Source organism: Zingiber officinale, chromosome 1A (genome assembly GCF_018446385.1).
Source record: "Zingiber officinale cultivar Zhangliang chromosome 1A, Zo_v1.1, whole genome shotgun sequence".
Lineage (NCBI taxonomy): Eukaryota > Viridiplantae > Streptophyta > Magnoliopsida > Zingiberales > Zingiberaceae > Zingiber > Zingiber officinale.
Genome location: NC_055987.1, coordinates 26,450,351 through 26,464,877, shown reverse-complemented (window position 1 = coordinate 26,464,877; position 14,527 = coordinate 26,450,351).

The following is a 14,527-nucleotide window of genomic DNA, read 5'->3' as shown; positions in this document are numbered from 1 at the left end:
AAAAGGATTTACTTCGTTCGGAGCCTAAGGCGACTCCTACTCGAAGGCCCGCGATCCTTGATCGCTTCCGGTGGGCAACAACTATAAGCTCGATAAGAATTACAGATTACAAAATGTAACAACAATTAGAATAACTTTGTACCGACAACTTAAAGAAGAGAAAAACGAGGCTCTGGGTCGTCGAAATGTTGCAACAGCACTTCGGAATGACTTTGTTAGCAGCACGTTGAAGAAGGAAAGCTCAGAACTTGATCCTTTGAAGTGCTGGTCGAAACCCCCTTATAAAGGGTGTTCAAGGCGCCTTGAAGGCTGTTCAAGGCGCCTCCATGCTGCCTAGTCTTCCGCGTGGATCAGATCTGAACTGGTCGAACTTCATCCCTTGGAGGCGCCTTATACCCTGCTCAAGGTGCCTTCCAAGGCGCCTTCTGCCTGCTTCAGGCACCCGAGGCGCCTCCAAGCTCCATGGAGGCGCCTCGGACACTGTTCATCCGAGGCTTTAGGTTGCTCCTTTGCACCTGCAAGATACGTTAGTCCCAAACAATATCCTGCAACACAAAGTTAGCACAATAAACATGATAAATGAAGTATAGACAGTCTCCGGACTGTCCGAGTCTGACTTCGGGTTTCCAACCGGAAACCCTAGGTTGACCCGACGCCTACTGTACCCTCTACGGGGAACACATCCTCACCTACTCCACTTAGGAGATTTACCTGTTGCCAGTCGATCCTCCGGATCGACTGGACTTTTGCTCAGTACTCAATGCTTCCGGACTTTCTGCTGGACATCCGCTTCCCGGCTAGTCCAGTCTTTCACCTGGTTCGTGACACCAGGACTTTCCACCTAGGGTTTCCACCCCCTAGGACTTTTGCCTGAAGACATCGACCTACCAAGACTTTCTGCATAGGGTTACCACCCCCTATGACCTAGGATTGCCACCTCCTAGGGTTTTTCCCTTTTCCTAACCGCAGCTAGGACTTTCCTGAAATCCTCAAGTAGACTTGTTAGATAACAGAGAATCTTAACTTTGAATCCCTTTGCCATTATCAAAACTTAGGTTCGATCGTCGGATGCTTCCTGCACCAACAATCTTCCCCTTTTTTATTATGGCAACAAAAATTCAAAGTTAAGAAAATAATGCCATTAAAAGATAAGCATGAAAATACAAGCATAATGATAGTTAAGTGCAGAGCTAAATTAAGTGCAGAGCTCCCCCTTAATATAAAGACTCCTCCTTAATAAAAGCTCACTTTTTAAAATTTGAATTTATTTCCATTTTCTTTAATTCTTTGAATTTTCTTCTACTCTCCCCCTTTGCCATATATCAAAAATCAGTTGAAAGCAAGTTTTAAGATTTTAAGAAAATAATCTTTTTGAGAGAAGGGAGAAGAAGGCTTGTGAAACTTAGTTAAACGGAATATTTTTCACCTAAAAAGGCTAATATATGGATTATTTCGAATGATGTTTTAAGCCACTTTTGAGACTTAGTTGCTTTTAGAAAGACATACCTAACAAAAGTTAGAAAAACTTAGCTAGATTTTTTTTTTTTTTTGAAAAGTTTGGAGCCAAGTTGTTTGTAAAGAAATTTAAAGTCTTAATTTACTTAGCAAAAGTCTTTTGAAAGCCATGAGTTAAATTTTGCAAGTAAAGAAATATGCTTTTTAATACTTTTAACTTAGAAAAGTATTTTAGCATTTAGAGTTAAAATTTATAAGGTGACTAAGTTTGAGAAAGTTTGAAGGTTGCTATATGAGTCACTTTAGCTAAGCCTTTTGTTATCCAGATTTTAAGTTATCCAGATTGTTTTGTTAAGGTATCAGAGCCCTAAAGTATGAGCATGCTCAAACTTCAAATCTCCATTTCCTTCAGGGCTAATTCCATATTCTTGTAAGTCTAGTAAATTTAGGGGAGCAAGATTTTCAAGTTAGTTTTTCAAGTATTTTCAAAGGATTTTGAAATTAGTTTTTTCAAGTATTTTTCAAAGGATTTTGAAATAAGTTTTTCAATTATTTTTCAAAGGATTTTGAAATAAGTTTTTCAAGTATTTTTCAAAGGATTTTGAAATAAGTTTTTCAAATATTTTTCAAGAAATAAGTTTTTCAATGATTTTTCAAAGGATTTTGAAATTAGTTTTTCAAATATGAATTTTTAAAAGATTTAAAATGATTTTGAAAATAGTTTTGAAATTAAGGTTAAAAGATTAAACTAATTTTGAAATTAAGGTTTAAAAGGTGTAAAATGATTTTTAAAATGATTTTGAAAGTTTTTTCAAATAATTTTGAAATGTAGTTTAAAAAGATTTTTAAAATGATTTTGAAAGTTTTTCAAATAATTTTGAAATGAAGTTTAAAAAGATTTTTAAAATGATTTTGAAAGTTTTTTCAAATAATTTTGAAATGAAGTTTAAAAAGATTTTAAAATGATTTTGAAAAGATTTTAAAATGATTTCGAAATTAAGTTTTGAAAGGATTTTGAAATTAATTTTTGAAAAGATTTTAAAATGATTTTGAAATTAAGTTTTGAAAAAGATTTTAAAATGATTTTTGAAAAGATTTTAAAATGATTTCGAAATTAGGTTTTGAAAGGATTTTGAAATTAATTTTTGAAAAGATTTTAAAATGATTTTTGAAATTAAGTTTTGAAAAAGATTTTAAAATGATTTTTGAAAAGATTTTAAAATGATTTCGAAATTAAGTTTTGAAAGGATTTTGAAATTAATTTTTGAAAAGATTTTAAAATGATTTTGAAATTAAGTTTAAAATGATTTTGAAATGATTTTTCAAAGATTTTAAAATGATTTCGAAATTAATTTTGAAAGGATTTTGAAATTAATTTTTGAAAAGATTTTAAAATGATTTTGAAATTAAGATTAAAATGATTTTGAAATGATTTTTCAAAGATTTTAAAATGATTTCGAAATTAAGTTTTGAAAGGATTTTGAAATGATTTTGAAATTAAGTTTAAAATGATTTTTAAAAGAGTTTTCAAAGATTTTGAAATTAAGTTTTGAAAAGATTTTAAAATGATTTTTGAAATTAAGTTTTGAAAGATTTTTAAAAGATTTTTCAAAAGAATTTTTAAAAGATTTTGAAATGATTTTGAAATTAAGTTTAAAATGATTTTTAAAAGATTTTTCAAATTGAATAATTGATTATAGAATTATAGTTATGAGTTTAATTTGAATTTTAAATTCCTTAGTCATCTCACCCGATCTAAGTTTTCAATCAGGTAATCCTATAATTTTTGTGAGATGAATTGAGGTTCAATTTAAGGGTTTGGTTTAACTTTGTGTTAGATTTAGATTTAGTTTTGGGTTCAACAAGTAAGCATTCTTTGGATAAACTTCTGGGCTATGGTGAGTCACAAGGAACTCATTAAAGTAACCGTGCCTTCGAGGTTTTCCAAATAGTCCTACCCACTGAACTTAATACTAAACATTGGTCTAACTAGTTAGGATCCATTTAAGGGTAGCTTCGGTCAGTTCCACTTGGCCAAATGCACCAGGTCGAAACCATATCTTCCTAGACATGCGATGCCCAAGCTTCCCTAACGTACTATCATCCAAAAACTTCACCAGTACCGTGGGTCAAGTTGAACCTCGCCCATTTATCTAACCTTAATTACCCTGCCGGGTAGTCTACTCTTGTTTACCCATTCCGGGTAGATTAAGTTCGGTTACCCAGTCGGGTAATTTAGTTGGGGGTGCCAGCTATTCTGGATCCTCCTTCTATTGACTTTTGAATTTTAATTTTAAATTTTAAATTTGTAATTTGTAATTTGTAATTTGAATTTTGAATTTAATTTCGAATTTAGAATTTGTAATTTCATTTTTGAATTTTATTTTAATTTCGAATTTAGAATTTGTAATTTCATTTTTGAATTTTTGAATTTTATTTTAATTTCGAATTTTGAATTTATAATTTGAATTTTGAATTTTTGAATTTTAATTTAATTTCAAATTTAGAATTTGTAATTTGATTTTTGAATTTTATTTTAATTTCGAATTTTTTAATTTGAATTTTGAATTAAGTTGGTTTGATTAATATCGTTTTTCTTTTTGCTCCCCCTAGATCATGGCCTCGATATGGTCTATCGAGGTAGTGTATTTGATCCTTCGGAACCCAGTATTGGCCAAGTCCAACTTGATTGATCAATTTGGACTTGGGGACCCATGCTTGAACTGATTTACTATTTTATTTTATTAATGATAAATAAGATCTATATTTCCTTTTACTTTTATATCCCAGTCCAGTTTTGTTGTAGACGGCTCTTTGTGTCCCAAGAATTAGATCTAAATTCTTGGAGCCCAGAGAGAACTTTTCTAAAGTAATTTTTAAATCTTTTAACTGATTTTTCAGATTTGAATTTTCTTTCTTAAGTTGTTGTACTTGAGTTGAATCTTCAGTTTGAACTTGATCAGGTGAAGATTTTGAGTTAGTTACTCCTTTAATAATGGTTACTTCTTTTAAAAGTGACTTAATTTTCAAATTTGACTTGGCTAATTTGCAAAGTAAATAATTGACTAAATTATTAAGCCTAGGAATACTTACAGCGGAGTCTGGCCCTTCGGAAACGGATGCGGATCCGTGGCTTTGCTCGGGGTCGGCTTCTGACTCGCTCTCGGATTCGCTGATCTGGTCCCGGGCCATCAATGCGAGTAAACTCGTTTGGTCGAGTTCGTCGTCTTCGTCCTCCGAAGAAGATTCGTCCCAAGTTGCCTTTAGGACTTTCTTTCTTCTTTGCTTCTTAGCTTCCTTTTGGTTGGGGCAGTTTGCCTTGATATGGCCCTTCTGGTTGCACCCGAAACATGTGACTTCGAATTTTACCTTTGATTGGGCCTCCTTAGATTGAACTGCCTTCTTCAGATCTTTCTTGTTGAAGCCCTTCTTCTTCTTGTAGAGTTTCTTTACAAGATTCACAAATTCGCTGGCCAGTTCATCTTCTGAATCTTCTGAATCAGGTTCGTCTTCTGATTCCGATTCAACTTTTCGCCGTCCTCTTGATTCCCGTGTTCGACTCGTTCCTGCAACCAAAGCAATCCCTTTCTCGGATGGCTGTGCATTAGTTTGTTCATGGAGTTTAAATTCACTAAATAATTCGTCTAATTTTAAGGAGGACAAATCCTTAGAGACTTTGTAGGCATCTACCATTGATGCCGATAATGTACTCCTAGGGAATGAGTTAAGGGCATACCTTATTATATCTCTGTTTTCTACCTTCTGCCCAATTCCATGTAGAGAATTCAGGATATCTTGAATTCGGGCGTGTAAAGAGCTTGCCGTCTCGCCTTCCTGCATTTTCAAATTGTATAGTTTATTTAGTAACAAATCACGCTTACTTACCTTGGTTTCCGAGGTGCCTTCGTGAAGTTCGATCAGTTTCTCCCATAGCTCTTTTGCGGAGGAGAATGGACTGACTCTGTTGAGCTCTTATTTGGTAAGACCGCACTGAATGGTGCAGGTGGCTTTGGCGTCTGCTTCCACCTTTTTGATAAATGCTGGCTCCCAGTTCTCACAGGATGTAGGCTTACCGTCTGAGTCCTGTTTTGACGATCATCCAGGTGTCGAACTGGATTTTTAGATATATCTCCATTCGCCCCTTCCAATATCCGAAGTCTTCTCCGGAAAATAGTGGGGGACGAACGGTGCTATATCCTTCCTGTTGGGCCATTTAGATCTACAGAAACAGAGACAACAAGATCTATTCCAAGACTGAGTCTTGGATTAGTAGTGTGGGTAGGAAAAAAAAATGAGCCCAAGTGGTATTGACCAACTTTGAGCAACTTCGATTTGGAAAAAAAAATTAGAATATAGCTATGTGGCTAAATTCTAATTGACTCCGAACAAAACCACGAAAAAAAAACTGTTTTGAATGGTGGTTGCACCAATTCAAAACAACCCCGCTCTGATACCAATTGTTGGATCGAGAAGCGCTAGAGGGGGGGTGAATAGCGCTCGTGGCTATTTCGTTCGATTATCGGAAAATTATCGGAGTAATTAAAATGCAGCGGAATAAAATAAAGACAAAGACACAAAGGGATTTACTTCGTTCGGAGCCTAAGGCGACTCCTACTCGAAGGCCCGCGATCCTTGATCGCTTCCGGTGGGCAACAACTATAAGCTCGATAAGAATTACAAATTACAAATGTAACAGCAATTAGAATAACTTTGTACCGACAACTTAAAGAAGAGAAAAACGAAGCTCCGGGTCGTCAGAATGTTCCAGCAGCACTTCGAAATGACTTTGTTAGCAGCACGTTGAAGAAGGAAAGCTCAGAACTTGATCCTTTGAAGTGCTGGTCGAAACCCCTTTATAAAGGGTGTTCAAGGTGCCTTGAAGACTGTTCAAGGCACCTCCATGCTGCCTGGTCTTGCGCGTGGATAACATCTGATCTGGTCAAACTTCATCCTCTCAAGGCGCCTTATAGCCCTCTCAAGGCGCCTTCCAAGGCGCCTTCTGCCTGCTTCAAGGCGCCTCCAGTGGTGCTTCGCAGCCAGCTCAGCTTTTGCACCCGAGGCACCTCCAAGCTCCATGGAGGCGCCTCGGACACTGTTCATCCGAGGCTTTAGGTTGCTCCTTTGCACCTGCAAGATACGTTAGTCCCAAACACTATCCTGCAACTCAAAGTTAGCACAATAAACATGATAAATGAAGTATAGACAGTCTCCGGACTGTCCGAGTCGGAAACCCTAGGTCGACCCGACGCCTACTGTTCCCTCTACGGGGAACGCGTCCTCACCTACTCCACTCAGGAGATTTACTTGTTGTCAGTCGATCCTCCATATCGACTGGACTTTTGCTCAGTACTCGATGCTTCCGGACTTTCTGCTGGACATCCGCTCCCGGCTAGTCCAATCTTTCACCTGGTTCGCGACACCAGGACTTTCCACCTAGGGTTTCCACCCCCTAGGACTTTTGCCTGAAGACATCGACCTACCAAGACTTTCCGCATAGGGTTACCACCCCCTATGACCTAGGATTGCCACCTCCTAGGGTTTTTCCCTTTGCCTAACCGCAGCTAGGACTTTCCTGAAATCCTCAAGTAGACTTGTTAGATAACAGAGAATCTTAACTTTGAATCCCTTTGCCATTATCAAAACTTAGGTTCGATCGTCGGATGCTTCCTGCACCAACAAAACCGGAGACTCTAAACTATTCCAGAGAAAAAGTCGATCGGGAAATTCTATGAAATAACCCGGACGGGCCTTCATAGGGGAAAAACCGGAGACTATAAACCAAGAAAGATCAAAGTCGATCGGGAAAATTCTATGAAGTAACCCGGACGGGCCTTCATAGGGGAAAAATCGGAGACTATAAACCAAGAAAGATCAAAGTCGATCGGGAAAATCCTATGAAGTAACCCGGACGGGCCTTCATAGGGGAAAAACCGGAGACTATAAACCAAGAAAGATCAAAGTCGATCGGGAAAATCCTATGAAGTAACCCGGACAGGCCTTCATAGGGGAAAAATCGGAGACTATAAACCAAGAAAGATCAAAGTCGATCGGGAAAATCCTATGAAGTAACCCGGACGGGCCTTCATAGGGGAAAAATCGGAGACTATAAACCAAGATAGATCAAAGTCGATCGGGAAAATCCTATGAAGTAACCCGGACGGGCCTTCATAGGGGAAAAACCGGAGACTATAAACCAAGACAGATCAAAGTCGATCGGAAAATTCTATGAAGTAACCCGGACGGACCTCCATAGGAAGAACCAGAGACTCTAAACTATTCCAGAGAAAAAGTCGATTGGGAAATTCTATGAAATACATCAGGCAAGATTTCACAGAAGAAATCAGAGATTTCAAACTAACACAAGGTATAATTAATCTGGAATCTCCGGGCTTCGAAGCCTAATTAAGCAGGAATTGAGGAGGGATTCTATACGAGAGCCCAGATATATGAAAGTCTTTATTCAAAATCCAGCGGGGATATTATACTTAGCCTGAAGATCAATAATTTTATACAAATTCCGTATCCAGTCTCAACTAAGATCATTCATCCTCGGGGAGATACAAAGCATACCGGATGTTACTTAAGGAAGAATCCATCAAGACAAGGCTTAACTCTGAAAGATGAACAAGGGATTTTTCTAATAAAGTTTATATTTAGCAATCAAAAGCATGTCAGGAGGGGGTATTCTTAAACTAGCATAAAGGAGAAGCAAGTAAGTGTTAAAAGTTTTCTTACACCTTGCAAGTACTTAATTACTCAGTATCAACTGCACTTTTTTTCCCACTGTCAGTTCTTACTTTATAAGTGTTTATGAATAATTTCCTTAAACATTTGGAAAAGGGCCTTTCAAATCTGAGGGTAGTTCTTCATTGAGCCTGCGGCGATTTATGAAAGAAAGGGGAGGTTCCCTGGGTAGATATCCACCCTCTTTTAGCTGTCGAATAACCCCCGATACGGAATGATTTAACGCCCCCACTATCCTGCGAACAAATTCCCGAGCAAATGCTGGGGACTTCAAGTAAGCTTGCCGCCATTCTTCCCATCGACTCTTTTCCTGCTCCTTATAATTCTGGAAATCAGCTTGTAGTTTTGCATTTTGTTCTTTTAAAACATCCTTCTCCGATCTTAGCTGTTCCAATTCCTTCTGGAGCAGTGATAATTCGTTATCTTGAGCTTTCCTCAGCTCTTGTTCCTGTAGAATAGTGAAATCATGAGAAGCCAGGTCCTGAGCTTGGTCAGAAAGACAGGCATTATGAAGCTTCTCTACTTTCTCTAAAATGAGACTTTTCTGAGAAGCATCTAAGAGAGCTTTCTCTTTTAAAGCGATCTCCTATCGAAGACCGGAATGCAGTCGGTCCACCTGTAATTCTAAGGTTTTTCTAGCCAGCTCTTTATCTTTTAGTAGTTGCTGGCACTCTTCCAACTCTTATTTTAGGATCCCCAGCTGTTGATCCTGTAAAGCCACCTTCTCTTGCAATTGAGTCAGGTCACCAGTAGAAGAAGGAGACGCGGCCCTCAATGTTTCCAATTGAGTTTTCAACTTCTGGTTCTCCTGATCTTTAGCTACGAGTAGCTGATCAATTTGTAAACTTGAGGCAAGTAACTAAACAAAGAGGTAAGGTAATTAGGAATCAGTGGACAAAATCAATAGCATATAACCAGAAATGCTTACCGTTACTACCTGGCGACTATGACGATCAGCTCGATGAGGAAGACTGAGGCCCCTTAGCTGCTCTTGGCCTTGTGACCAAGATTCGGCTAATAAGCCCTGTAATTGTAACGAACCATAGTTGGATGGTTCAGAGGGTCGTCCCAATTGAGAAGGAAGACCCAAAGCCTGTCTGAACAAAGGTCGGGGAATGGAAGACACAGGAGGTAAAGAAGTAGAAGAAGACGCGATAGGAGGAAAAGAAGAAACAAGAGGAGCAGGGAAAGAAGTAGATGGAATCGATAACAAGACAGGGGAGGGGGATTCAATAGCTGAAGGACTAATATTTGGAGAGGATCTTCGACAAGGCGTCCGTTTGGCTCGAGACCTGGAAGCCAAGGGGGGCAAGGTCAATGCCAAGGGAGCAGAAAATGCAGGAGGAATATCATTCTTCTCAGAAGCAGAAATCGAAGGAGCTGAAACAATAGGAGAAGAAGGGATAAGCAGGCCAGGTCTCATCATCCTAAGAGCAGGATTAGAGATAAGATGAGTAGGAGCTGTTGGGGCCTTACCTCTCTCAAGAGAGATGGGTGCTGGGACAAGAGGAGCTTGCACAAAAGTACCAAAGAAATCGCTAAAAGGGGAAGTCTTAGTGAGGTTTGGCTTCCGAACTAAGGTAACAAAAGGCTCTTCTTCCTCCTCTTCGGCAAGTGAGGCAACCTCTGCCCGTCATTCTTCCTCTGAAAGCAATCCCAGAGTAGAAGGATTAGGATCGAATCGGCGAATATGTAACCATTCTTCCCCAAGGCCATTGATAAAAGACTTAGTCATAGCAGAATTTCTGTACATGAAGGCCGGAAGAAGAGCATCAGCTGCAATATAGGTAGCAAACACCATCATCAAAAAAGGATATGCTAATTAGTATGGGTCAGACAAAATAATTATACCTACCAAAGGAACTGTCCAAGGGAGTGTCAATGTGGCCTATCCCGAAAGGAAACATTAAACCCTCTTCAATCAGATGCAGCAAACTGAACTTCCCCCCCCCCCCCCCCCCCCGCAGTTTAGGTAGAGCAGAGGCAACAGAGGGATCATTGAGGAGACCTTTAGTGTCAGGAAGCGGGGGCAGATCATGTATCCATTGAATAGGAAATGGAGGAGAAGAGGGAAGACGCATATAAAAAATTTTTTTATACCATTCACCTTGTGGGGGAATGCGATTAAACAGAATGGCCTTGGGACGAAACTGAAACTTAAAAACTCCAACATCTACCCGACGAGGGATGAAGAAGTGATGGAAAAGACGAGGAGACAGGGGGAAATCTAACAGTTTGGATACTCCAATAAAGCCCACTAGAATGGAAAAGGATTGAGGGACGAACTGGTTGAGCGGGATAGCAAAATACCGGCTAACCTCACAAAAGAAAGGGTGAAGGGGGAATCTGAAACCCTGCAAGACTTGGTCCCTGAAGACGGAGATACATCCTAAGGGAGGAAGGTGAGGACCTTCATGAGGAGCAGGACGGACAATGTAAGAGGGAAAACCATAGGTTGCCTGTAAGTCCACTTCTTCTGTATTTGTGAGGCCAGAAGAACACGAGAGGAACCATGCCGGAGAAGAAACCTGTTACGCCCCAAAGGAGTCCCTGCCAGACAAAAATCCGGCAGAGTCTCCCCTGTACCAGTGACAATATGAAGCATCACTACAAGCACAATACATCAGCCACATACGGCTGGAATATTTATATACACAACCACGCAGTTATAATAACAGCCCACACGGCTGGAAGGAAACAATCACAACCACGCAGTTATATATAAAACAGCCCACACGGCTGTACTAAAAACCAACACAGCGGAAAAACGAAAACGGAAAGCCCACACAAGACAAATAGATACAATGCATGCCGGCACGGCTTAAACACAAATACAACACCAAAAGAATAAGATAGTCACATGGCTAAACACAAATACAATGCCACGAATAAGAAAAGAATATACAATAGAAAACGAACACAGTCTTCGGATGTGACGTAGGACCCGGCAGACAGGATACTCCAAGCGACATACAAACCATCTACCTGCTACCTGAAAACATAAATGTACAAATGCGGTGGTGAGTATAGGTAACTCAGTGGGTAATAGACAAGATAGTGCATGGTCCATAAACAACATGGAGAACACAAGTATATAGTCTCAGTAGGGAATAAGAACATGATCATACTATCATAATCAATGCATCTGAACATACCTGACATAATAACCTGACATAAACTGTACAAACCACAACTAACATAATGACAGATACATAACCAATCTGGAATCGACACATGGTACAATGATCAGTAAACTCACCGGATCTGCAACAGATATACCTGCGACAGCAAATACATGTAAAATAAATGACATGTATGCAACATGACAACCATATGCAACAATCATATCGCAAACAAATGCAACATACCACAAACACATGCAACTAGTATCTAGTAAGCATGTATGCAAATGCAGATGCACCGCGCATATGCAAATGCATATGCATGCTCCATGGTCACCTCGACACCTCTCCACCACGACCCCAGGATGGCCAAGAGGCTTGGGTCACGATCTGTACTACCATCCACCCCACTATATAGTGGTCGAGGCGGCCCGCTAATAGCTATCTAGCTACATAGCATCGTGGTCCTGCTCACAACGCCGGATCTCACCGAACCTCGTGACCGGGTGGCACGACAGAACTATGCTTTAGCTACCACTACCCATGAGTGGCCGAGTGTGCGACGCTAAACCAAACCAACTGATGACTCTCTCACCACAAGGGAGACAATGGTCATCAGATGCAATGAATGATGAACATGATATATATATATATATATATATATATATATATATATATAATCATCATCCATGCAACAACCTCAAACCTCATAAATACCTCCAACAAGAGTATAATCGTCATGATACCTCCACGTATCCCACCAAACATATGTACACACTACACATGTATAATCAACCAAAAATCTCCAATAATCCCACCAGACACATGTACACAAAAGATAAGTACAATCAACATGTATCCTCCAATAACAATACAACAGACATGTGTATATACTCTAAACATACAATCAACACAACTCCTCCAAAAGTACATGACAAATACGTATGTACACACCACATGTAAATGTACGGTCAACAAGATAACTCCTATAACACATACCCATCTATGTACAGTCCACATCATACACCCAATCAACATGGTAATACTACCAACAACCCGACAATCCCTACAAGGCATACTCTACACGTGTAATCACAACAGAGTAGATATCAAGAGTAGAGACTGTATATGAATTAAATAGATCATCTCTAAGCTCAAGCAAAAGAAACAAGCAGGAAAAATAGCAACTGAACACGATATAGGGTAAAGTAACCTAATCCGTCAAATAATAACCATGCACTAAGTACAAGAAAGTCTACATAGAGGCCAAGGAAGAAATACTTGCCTTTAATCTGTTGATCGTGATAAGATAAATCCCACGTCGAGACGCTCGCCTCGAAACCAAGTCCTGCGATCACATGATATATATTTAGCTAATTACATAGGTAGCAAATAGCTAAATAAGCTCTTCAATCTAATTAGGGAAAACCCTAATCGAAATAGATTACTTAATTTCTTAATCCATAATCTATTAATTCATCCAAAACTCACTAATCCACACATCTTAAATCCAACTCACATAATTCATCATCAATCCAACACTAATCCAAACTCATCATAAATCCTTCCAAATCTACTAATCAGTCCAATACAGCTTACTTTAAATTCCTACAATCCATCACATAAAGATATCAACCACAATAAACATCATCAACAACTAGAAGTAAACCTTAATCCTTCTTTCAACCTTCCATGATCACCCAAAACGAAGCAAACCTAAACATTTCGAATAAATTTCAGATTAGGTTTACACTCTTAAAACTTCCAAGTACCCAACATAATCATTCTTTCTATTCCTATTAACCATTCCCGATCAAACAATCCCATTATAAACTTAATTTAGTAACTTACTACTGGGAAAATCAGAAATGCATCACTGGAATACACTCACCTTGAGATAGAGCAGCAAATCTCGTAGCCAACAACTATCCAGCCACTGTCCGGAATCTACAACAGAACACCACCACCACTTCTTCCAAGAATCAATCCAAAAACTCAATTGTATAGCAAAGAATTGCTGAAACCCTAATCCACAGTACAAGATTCACTTTAACAGAACCTTACCTCCTCATCCGACAGCTTCCACAGAACCTAGCCGCAAGAATTGGAGAAGATGAAGTCCTGCTCAAGGAAAATCCCTCACTAGATTGATCCGAAGCATTCCTGCAATCCAGAACAGGAATAACATCACCAAGAAGATCAATCAAAGAAGCTTTTTGAATCCCTAAGGTTCTAAATGAAACCCACCTCGAATCAGTCACCTCCAAATGATGTCGCCTGTTCCATTTCGCCGATTGTGAAGCAATAGACCACCCTCCAATTAACAAGTTGATGAGGAGGAACAGATTGATGAGCTGGGGTCGCGGACCAAGCTTCTCACCGTGCCCTAGTTCGGATCCCTCCGATTGCTGTCGATAGCGCGCAAGGATCCGTAGAGGAGACAAGCGCTCCACCAGATATGATCTGAACCACCTCATTATCTTCAAGATTCGGCGGCGTTCCTCCGGTGACGCGGCGAGGACGAGATCATCGGGGAAGCCGTCGACGTCGGGTCGTCCGTGCACGTGAGAGGAAGTAGAAGAGGGGAAAATGAGAGGAGAGGAAGAAGGATTGGTAGCTTGCCTCCTCAAAGCTCTGAGGGTTTCTTTGCGCCGGCGACGCCTAGGGCAGAGGAGAATCGCCGGTGGAGAGGTGAGGATCGGGACGAAGAGAATTCGCGCGAAGAGAAAGGAAATTGGAAATAAAGAAAAGAGATCGGAAATTAGGGCTAATTATATATACTTAGGGTTAATTTTTAATCAAACCTAAGTTAATTTCTCAATCGACTCCCACTTAAAAGATATTCCAAACAGGCATCCAACTAGCCCCGAATCCATCCCCTCAAAACGGATCATACGGACTTCGTTTAAATCTCGAAAAATTTCTAAAAATTTTGGAAAAATCCAATAAATTTTTCCGTCCAATAATATTTATTATTTAATTTTCCGATATCTTACATTCTCCTCCACTAATAAAAATTTGGTCCCCAAATTTACTGGTCAATTCAGGGATCCTCCTCCAAGCATAACATCCAAGCAACAAACTCATATACCACTCTATCAAAGTATGATGAACAAATCTCCAACCGTAAAGAATGACTCTGTGGGTTATGAGCTCACCCTACTTCCGCTACACCCACTCTGCAATCTACCTAACTATGGAAAAAT